The sequence below is a fragment of the Melozone crissalis genome, unplaced genomic scaffold (assembly GCF_028551555.1).
Source record: "Melozone crissalis strain CALT ecotype California unplaced genomic scaffold, PUWL_Pcris_2 ptg000105l_1, whole genome shotgun sequence".
In the NCBI taxonomy this organism is placed as follows: Eukaryota; Metazoa; Chordata; class Aves; order Passeriformes; family Passerellidae; genus Melozone; species Melozone crissalis.
The window spans coordinates 1,465,354-1,475,008 of NW_026535882.1; the positions used below are offsets into that span (position 1 = coordinate 1,465,354).

A 9,655-nucleotide genomic window follows, 5' to 3' on the forward strand; every position below is an offset into this window, starting at 1 on the left:
CCCCAAGACCTTCCTGGCCCCCATTCCAGGTGCCCTCACCTAAAATGCTCAGAGGACCTCTCCCTGTGGGTTCTCCTGCCCTCCAGAGTTACCCCCTGTGGTGCCTTACCTCCAAATCCCTTCCAAACTCCCCAGCAACAGCACCTAGGGGTCACAAACATTTATTGGGGTACAGCAGAACTGGGAGGGTCTCCAGCAGGGTGGAGGTCCTGAGTAGGCTTCCCTGGGACTGGCATGCTGGTGATGGGGGTTCCAGGGGGATCATGGGCAGTGGTCCTCAATAATCTGAGAGGTGCTGGACTAAGGAAGGGGACCTCCACCCGGAGATGGGTCCCTGAAGGGGTTGTTGGGGATCCTGAGGTGGGGAAGTCTATGGGGTGGGTCCACGAGGGGGGGCTTGGGGGACCCTATGGGTGGGGGGGGGTCTCAGCATGATGGTCCCATAGGAGGTCCCAGTAAGATTATGGGTGTGAAATTATCAGGAGAGACTCCCCAGGGGGTCCTCATTCAGATGCCCCCCGCTTCGGGCCCTCGCAGGCGCCGGGCCAGCTGCAGATCCTTGGGGAACAGGGTGACTCGGCGGGCGTGCAGCGAGCACAGGTATGCGTCTTCCAACAGCCTCACCATGAAGGCCTCTGCTGCCTGTGAACCAAAACCTGAGGGAGGGTCCCCAAAGCTCCCCAGCATGCCCCAACCCCCACACCTTCCCCCGGGGTCAGAGACTCCCCCCAAACACACACCCAGGGGGCAGGGTCCCTCCAAACCCACCCATGGGTGACTGAAGCACCTTGTGCTTGCAAATGTGTTAGGGAGGGATCAAGACCCAAAGACCCATCCTCAATCCCCGACAGACCCTGGGAATAAGGGACCCCGCCCCACCCAGCACCCAGAGACCCTCTCAACATCCATAGAACCCTGTCCCAGAACCCATAGACCCTACCCCCAGCCAATGGAGACCCTCCTAGACTCCCCCTCAGCTCCCATCACATACACCCAACAAACCTCTCAGCCTCATCCAAGCATCCAAAGAGACCTTCTTGGACCTCCCCAGCCCCCAGAGACACCCCCAGCACCCAGAGATTCCCCCTGCAGCACCCACAGCCCCCCAGCCCCCATGGAAACCTTCTCAGTACCCATGAGATCCCCCTCAGCCCCTTCCCCACACCCCTAAGTCCCTGGATACCCCTGCAGGACCCATAGGGCCCCTCCAGCCCTCTGTGACCTCCCTCCATCACGCCTGGGCCCCCCGAGTTGCACCTCCTGCAGTGCCAGCAGGGCCATGCTCTGCCAGCGGTAATCGACGCCGCGGGTGAAGAGGAGGCAGAGCTCCCGCACCTGTGGCAGAGAGGGCACAGCGAGGGGGGCACATGGGGGCAGCAGGGTCACAGGGAGTGCGGGGACATCGGGACAACATGGAGGGGATATGGGGGCATTGGGGACATCCCGGGCTGGGGCCACCACCATGGTGACACCCTGGAGACGTGGAGACACTGCCCTGGGGACATCCCAGGGACCTGGGGACACCCTTGTTATCACCCTGGAGACACTTTGGGGATACCCCAGGGAGAGGAACACTGGGGACAGGAGCACCTGGGAATACACTGGGGAGTGGGGACATGGGAACATCACCACGGGGACACCCTGGGGTCTGCCAGGTGGGAGGCAGGGGGGAAGCACCACTCTGGGAACATCTTGGGAACACCCTCGGCCATGGGAACATGGGGACACCCCGATGGGACGGGGGGACAGTGCCAGCACAGCAGGAGGGGCACAGGGAACTCTCAATCCATGCAGCCTCTGAAGGTGGCAGGACACAAGGATGTCTGGAACCACAGAATGACATTGGAGGATATGCAAGGATGTTGGGGGAGGACAGGCTCACCATGTCACAAGGATGGAGAGGACAAGGACATGGGGAGGGATGGAACAGGGTTGAGGGGGGGGCCCTGGGGGAAAGGGATGGTCATGAAGAGTCCCAGGGGGTGATTTGGGGTTCTGGGGGGTAACTTGGTGGGTCTGTAGGGGGTTGGAAAATCGCAGTGGGTTTTTGGGATGGGGTCCAGGGGGAGGTTGGAGGGTTCCAGGTTGGATTTCAGGGGTCCCAGGGTGGATTTGGGGTTGGATTTGAAGGGGTCCTCAGGATTGTTTGAAGGGTTTCAGTGGGTATTTGGGAGAGTCCAATGGGGAGCTGAAGGGTCCCAGGGTGGATTTGAAGGCTCTGGGGGAAGTTGCAGGGTCGAGAGGGTTGATCTGGGGTGTCCTGAGACGGATTTGGGGATCTCAAGAGAGGGGATCCAGAGTGGTTTGGAAGATCCCAGACAATGCTGGAGGTTCTGGGGTGAAATTGGGGGGGTCCTGGAGGGGTTTGGGGGTCCCACAGTAGATTTTGTGGGTATCTGAGATGATCTGTGTGGTCCCAGGGGAGTTTGGGAGTCCATGGGGGGTGCTGGGGAGGTTCTGGGGGGGAAATCGGGGTGTCTGGGGATTTTAGCGATGTGGGGGGTTCTCACCAGGCGGGCAAAGGGGCCGGGGCGCAGCAGCAGGCGGGTGCTTCTCTGGTACGTGCGGATCTCCTGCAATGCCCGCTGCCCTGGGCGGCGCCCTGTGGGGGCATCGGATAGGGGTCTGTGGGGGCTTTAGGGGATATATTTAGCCTGGAGGGCAGAGATGGGGGGATCTGAAGGAACATGGGGGGTATAGATCTATAGGGCCTGTCAGAACACAGGGGGCTATAGGGGATCTATAGGGGCCAGGGAGACAGGGGAAGGCTGTGGAGGTTATAAGGGATCTGTAAGGTCTGGGGGGACATTGTGGGTATAAAGGATCTATAGGGAGCTATAGTTATGGCCGACATAGAGGAGTTATAGGGGACAGGGAGTATGGGGGTAGAGGGGCTATAGGGGAGAGGGAATGTGAGGTGACTCTAGGAGGTGGAAGCATATAGGGGTATATAGGGCACAGGCTAGGGGCGGAGGAAAACAATAGAGGGAGTCCATAGGAGTGCTCTAGAGGGGGGCCTGAAAGGGGGCTCGATGTAGGAGGTCCATAAGGGGTGTCTATAAGGGAAGTCCCCCGCCCCTCACTCACTGCGTGCCCGCCGCGGGGGCGATGGGGGGGGCTGGGGAACGCCCGCGCCGTCGGGGGGTGGGTTTGGGGCGGGGCATGGTGTTGCCGAGTCCACCGCAGGGTCAGGGCGAGTTCAGAAGGGGACCCAGCGGCTGGGGAAGGGAGAGTCAGGGTGAGCTCAGGTGTGCGGGGCCCCCACGCCGCTGCCGGGATCCGCCGCGCCGCGCCGTGCCGTTCAAATCTCCCGCCGCGCCGCTCGTGACGTCACTTCCCTCCGCGCGCCAATCGGGGCGCGCGACCGCCCGGTGCCGCGCCGGACTCCGCCCGCCGAGGGCTCATTAGCAGAACTCTGCATGGCCCCACCCCCAGGCACCCCGTGCCTCGGTGCTGCCCGGGTAGTCTCAGTTACCGTCCCCGTGCGGTGCCAGTACGGACTCTGTAATCGTCGTGTAATCGTCCTCTGTGATCCCAGTCACTCTCATGTGGTTCCCGTTGCTCTCGGTCATCTGCATGGTTCCATTTACTCCCAGAATGATCCCAGTATGATTCCAGTCCCCTGCAGTATGATTTTAGTGCTTTCCAGTCACTCCCACTGTGAGTCCAATATGATCACAACGACTCAGTATGATCCCTGTCACACCCCCAACAGTCCCAATGAATTCCTGTCACTACTAGAATGATCCCACTATGATCCCAGTCAATCCCAGTATGATACCAGTTGCCCCCAGTCAGTGTGGTTCCAGACACTCCCAGTATGAACCCAGCGTGGTTCCAGTTGTCCCCTCCTGTATGATCCTAGTTGCCCCAGTTATGGTCCCAGTACCCCCAACATGGTTCCAGCATCTTCCCTTTGCTCCCAGTGTGTCTTCAGTTGTCTCCCAACATGGTCTGAGTAGCTCCCTGTGCCTCCCAGTACCAAGTGGGGGTCAGTCAAGGATCACAACTGTCCATGAAATCCATTGGGAGAAGGAGATTGGGGCGTTCGTTAGTGAACCCATGGTGGCCCAGGTGGGCTTTGGGGTCTCTTGAGGGCATTGCCTTCCAGACCTCCAGTTAACCTCCAGTTTTCCCAGTGGGCCACCACACTCCTTATTTGACCCCATCAAGCCTCCCAGTTGCCCCTAGTTGTCCACCCAGGCCAGATGTTGAATAGGACCGGCCCCAACACTGAGCCCTGGGAACCCAGCAGTGCCCAGCCCCAGCTGGCTGTGGCCCCATTCCCACTCCTCCTTGGCCTGGCCATCAGTCAGGTGTTCCCAGAGAGAGACACCTGTCCCAGCTGTGAGCTGCAGGTGCTCCAGGAGAGGCAGGGAGATGGAGGCAGTGCCAAAGGCTTTGCTGAGCTGCAGGCAGACACATCCACACATGTCCAACACCCACTGGGGTCACCTGGGCACAGCAGGAGATCAGGTGAGTCAGGCAGTACCTGCTTTTCCCAAGCCCTGGCTGTTCCCAATGCCCTGGTTTTCCTGTCCGTGCCATGGGTGCTGAAGTCCCAGTCGGTGCCATGTTGCCAATGGGACACTGTTGTGCTGTACACCAGTACCTGCTGTTCTTCAGCTACCTCAGCAGTCCCACAGCAGAAGGGTCCTCTGAAAGACCAAGCAAGGGATTCAGCTGTCTTAATTTCTTCTGTTTCCACAGCAGCTCTCCCAAAGCCCAATGGTGTCCTTTTGGGTCCTTGAAATACCTCTTCTGAGGTGATCTGTGCCAAGGATACATGAAGCCTCTAGGCCAGCGACAATGGCATTTTTCTGCCACTAGTGCCCAGTCAGGACCACTTCAGCTTCCAGTATAGTCTGTGTTGGGATCCCCCTGTCATCCCAGAAACAGAGATGGATTCTCCCCCTGAATGATGGCATTAGGGTGCATTGTGCACCTGTGTCAACTAAAGCCTTGTGCTCCTGTGGCTCTGCTGTGCCAGGCTATGGATCCACACAATCCAACTGACTCCACTGTCCTTTTTCCACACCTGACTGGAGCTAGGGCCCCTCTAGCTCTGATTATGGTACTTATTGCTTGCTTCTTGTAAATATGATCTGGAGGTGCCTTCCAGAGGGTCAGAAGTAACATCAGCCCTTCAATTCCACCTGAAGACTTGCTCAGTGGAAACTGAGTGGCATTTTTCCTTGAAGAGTTTTCTGTGGTGGTTAATTTTTCCTCTCAACTCACATACCTGTGCTGCCAAGGCAGAGGTGGGTTTTACATCCCACTTCCATATGTCTTCACCATGGTCAGGCGAGTAAAACCACAGGTTACCTTGTGGTGTGCCCCTCTCTCTTGAGCAGGGGGCACTTGCCCCCTATAGAGTCCAGTCTATGCTAGTGGAGCATAGGGCACTTCTTTCAGTTGCTGGAGGTCTTTTCCACAGACAAGATGCAAGCCCATAGGGGGAAAAAGATACTTTCTTCATATTGTGAGAATTTGGTAACCAAATTATCGACTCTGTGTTCTCCTTTCCATGACATCACTGCCAATGAGTTGGTATATGGTGATGGCACCTCAGTAGGAACTTCCATCACATGGTTTGTGTACACTGAACCTCATCTGGATCTACAGGGCACTGTAGGTCTGGACACAATCCTGTGCCATGTGACCCGGATGATCCTGCCTGAGCAGGAAGGTTGAACCAGATGATCCGCTGGCCCCTTCCAACCAAACTGATTTTCTGATTCTGTGAAAGCAGGAGCAACTCGCAAGTGATTATGGCATACAGACAATTGGGGGAAAGAAAGTTCTGCTAGTTACAGGGAGGAATGATAGCACAAGGAGCAGGACAGAGGGATACAGAGAGGAGATATGGCACAGGGATGAATGATGGCACAGTGTCACCATATTTTAGTTGGTTTGTGATAGACAAACCAACCAGCCCCTGGTTTGACTGACGGGGGCCTCGCCCAGTCACATCTCTCCCAAGGCGGCAGGCGTTTCCTTGGCCAGGACCTGAAGGGGAGTAGAGTTCTGACCTATGAAAGTATCCAAATGGGATTTTTCAAATGCCCTATATAAGCAAGGGCTTGGGAAATAAAAGCTCTCTGTTGCCACAAGAACATTGGGGTTGTTGCAGTTTGAATTTATTTTATTGATTCCTTGTTAAGTGGTTTGTTCTGTTTTACCCCCATGTTCTCCCCAAGTTGGTTTACCCCTGGATTTTATCCTCTCTCAAAGCTGTCCCTCATGCCATTCCCCACCCCTTGTTCCAGCTCTTTCCCTGCCTGTCAAGGCAACCCAGCCCTTAATTCCCGAACCTCCCCTGCCACTTAAACCTCAGGCCAATCCCTGTCCTGCAACACCCCTTTGGAATTCCCCTACTCCTCCAAGCCCCATTGGCTCATGCGACCCATGCTCCCCATGCTCTCCACCCTTGTACCCCAGTTGGCCCGGGACACTCCACATAATCCCCTCACTCATCCCGTGGGGATTCCCTGTTGGTTAGCTGTTTGTATCCTCCCCCTGACTTGTATCTGTACAAAACCCCTGGCACAATGGAGCTAGGGGCTCTTTGTCCTGCTCCTTTCATCAGGAATAAACTGTTCCTTGTGGAACCTCAATATGGAGAGCCTCCTCCTTTCTCTTCTGCCTGCTCCCTGTCGTGGCTTGTGTCTGGCACTTTAGAGCAAGTGGCTATAAAGATTCTGCCTCTGCTAAATCCCCATACCAAGGCAGTTCCCCACTCCTGGCGTGGCACTGGAATTCTAAGAGCTAGCCTGAGTTCTGGCAGCCACTTCTGGGGTGAGTGGTCTTTGTCTCCTGCCAACTTCCCCAGCCCCCCACCTGACACTCACAGCACGGGGAGCAGGACAGAGCAATAGAGAATAAAGCAGGAAGAGGCACATGAGATAAACCAGGAGGAAGGCAGGGAGAAGGTTCCCCACTGGACTCCATAAAATTACATCACAGAACCAATCTAATTGCCTTCCATGATGGAAGAGTTCTTGGATGGATGAGGAGAGCGAAGTAGGTTGCTCCCTTGGCAGCCTTTCAGAAGGACTCAGCAGGTGGGCTGAGGGAGAGGTGGGCAGGGAGGAACCTCACCTGTTCTGCCACATCCCACAGGGCTGAGAGAACAAAAACCAGCTGAGAGCAGTGCAACACTGTTATAGATACATATTGTAATATTAGCTTTTTGCAAATATTAAAATGGATTTTATATGTGTGATATATTGTTATAAAGATATTGTTTGTATTTCTACTATCAATTAAGCTTAGAAACAGTAGTGAAATAGCTATACTTGTGTTAAAATGCCTGCTTGGATGGAATAACATCCAATAAACACAGGATGAGGACACCTGCTACAGATATGCCAAATATCAGCACTCACCATCTGAAGAAAGCATGGACCAAGGCCCAAACAAATAGGAGAAGGAGTCAAAACCACAGCCAGGAAACACGCATGCTTGAAAAAGGTGGACCAAAGGAGGGGTCATGTAAAATAGTTCCTGGAAAATGTAAACTAATTTATGGATATACGTAAGAGTCTATGAACATGCAACGGGCTGATGTAAAGGAAAAGGTACTTAGGGGTTTCCCTGAAGGTGACACTGTGGTCTTGGCTGAGTGTCAAGACACACCCGGCCGTAATAACCTTTGCTTTATGGTCCTTGTCTCCTATTGTCCTTTATTAAACTTTTAAAATTTTCACAAGAGAGTGAACGTGTTTTTCACAAACACTCATAGTTCTGTTTCCTTTAAACTCAAACCTGGAGAAAACTCCATCCATCCCTTCAGGGACACAAATTAGGTTTCACCTCCCAAACCCCAAATATTCTGAGGTGAGGTGACTGTGCCAGACCAGGATATTTTTTTGATTGATCTCCAGAGGCCCTTCCAACCCCAGCTCTTCTTTCACTGCCCAAAATACAGGCAAGAGCCTCAGCAACCAGTATTTGGGTAGTTTTTCTCAGCTTCTAAAGTTTCCGGATACTTTTCCTTTGCCATTTCAGAATCTTCACTTAAGGAAAAATGAGGTGTCAGGACCTGCTGGACGTTCCCACATTCCTTCCCCAAACCCTGCAGCAGCAGGGAGAGCCTGTCATGTCTGAGTGAAAATATTTTATTTTTCATTTTAAAAAAATGAAAAAGGCTGCCTTTATCTCTAAATCCTTTAGGTCTTGCCTGCCACACCCCATATCACTTCAGAACAGGGGATTTATAAACCTTAAAATCCTTGAGGAAAATAACATTCACGGTTTAATTTTCTTTTGGTGCAGTCAGGACTGGTCTTATGGGATTTGGTGATGTTCACTGGGAGTAGCCCAGCAAAGGAAAATTATGAGCAAGTAAGGGGTAAATTATGCACAAGTCAAAGTCTGGAGAGCGAAGTATCTGCCTTGCACATGTGCTGCAAGGGAGATTAATAAGTAGCATCATCATAATCTCTGAATTATAAAAGGTGAAACAATGACCTCTTGTGTAACACAGCCCAGACAACCTGTGGAAAGTAAAACATTTTAAAGGAGCAAATCCATGGCCAGAGTAACATCCAATGCAGGCAGCTCATTCTTGGCCAGGCGCAGCTCCTTCAGTCGTGTCAGGTTGCCGAACACCTCAGGGCCAAGGCTGCGCAATCCTGCACTCAACAGGTTCAAGTTGTGCAGTTGGCTCAGGATCTTGAAGATGCCGGCAGGCAGGCGGCCCATCCCGCCGCTGCTGCCAGCCAGTGTCAGGTACTGCACTGTGGAGGACCCTGAGAGGCATCCCGATGGTTGGGGAAACACAAGAAGCTTCACCCAAAAAGCCGATAAGACCCCATTGGCTCCTTCCTTCCCCCGTGCCCCTGAGGCACTCCCTCCCTATTCCCTGATTGGCCCTTCTCTTTGTACTGCCCGGAGATCAGAGTGACCCCGGGCCCCTGGGGAGAAAGAAACCTGGACCCTCCATGTGTGTGTGCCTGGGACCTGAACATGTTACTGCGTGGCTGAATTAAACATCTGTGGATACCATGCACAGCCCATTTTTGCTTCTTTATCCTGGGCTTTCCTAGCAGCTATTCAGGCTGCAACCCTGCAGCTGTGCCTGGTCACCGAAGACATCGGCAGGGATGGCCGAGAGTGAGTTCTGTGACAGGCAGAGCGAGCGCAAGGCACTGAGGCCCTGGAAGAAGCGTTGTGGGACCACACGCATCCCCTGTGGCTGCTGCGCCTGCAGCTTCAGCTCCCAGAGGCCGTGCAGGAAGCGGAAAGGCGGCAGCTGCCGCGGGTGTGGGCTCAGGCAGCGCAGCGCATTGGCAGCAGCTCCAGCACGCCCAGGGTCACCTGCACCGGCTGCAGTGTGGCCACGCCCACCTCCAGCAGCGGCTGCGGGCCAGGGAAAGCCGGCAAAGCCGCGGGAGGCCCTGGAATGCCACGGCTGCCCAGTACCGCAGGTTGTTCCCGCCCAGGCCAAGGGTCTGCAGGCGGTGGCAGAATGACCCACTCAGGAGATGAGGGAAGGGCCGTGGATGGATATTTATAGACAGCAGTAAAGCCTTTGACACTGGAGAACCTGGCTGCTCATGGATTGGACAGGGCAACTGTTTGCTGGATGAAAAACTGGCTGGTGCCCAAGCCCAGAGTGTGGTGGGGAATGGAACTAAATCCAGCTGGGGCC

The 9,655-nt window shown here is 54.7% G+C and overlaps 1 pseudogene; it reads right to left on the reverse strand.

Moving 5' to 3' along the window:
* Window positions 1-507: 507 nt before the first annotated feature.
* LOC128947414 (histone H3-like centromeric protein A) lies at window positions 508-3,164 on the reverse strand (annotated as a pseudogene).
* Window positions 3,165-9,655: the final 6,491 nt, after the last annotated feature.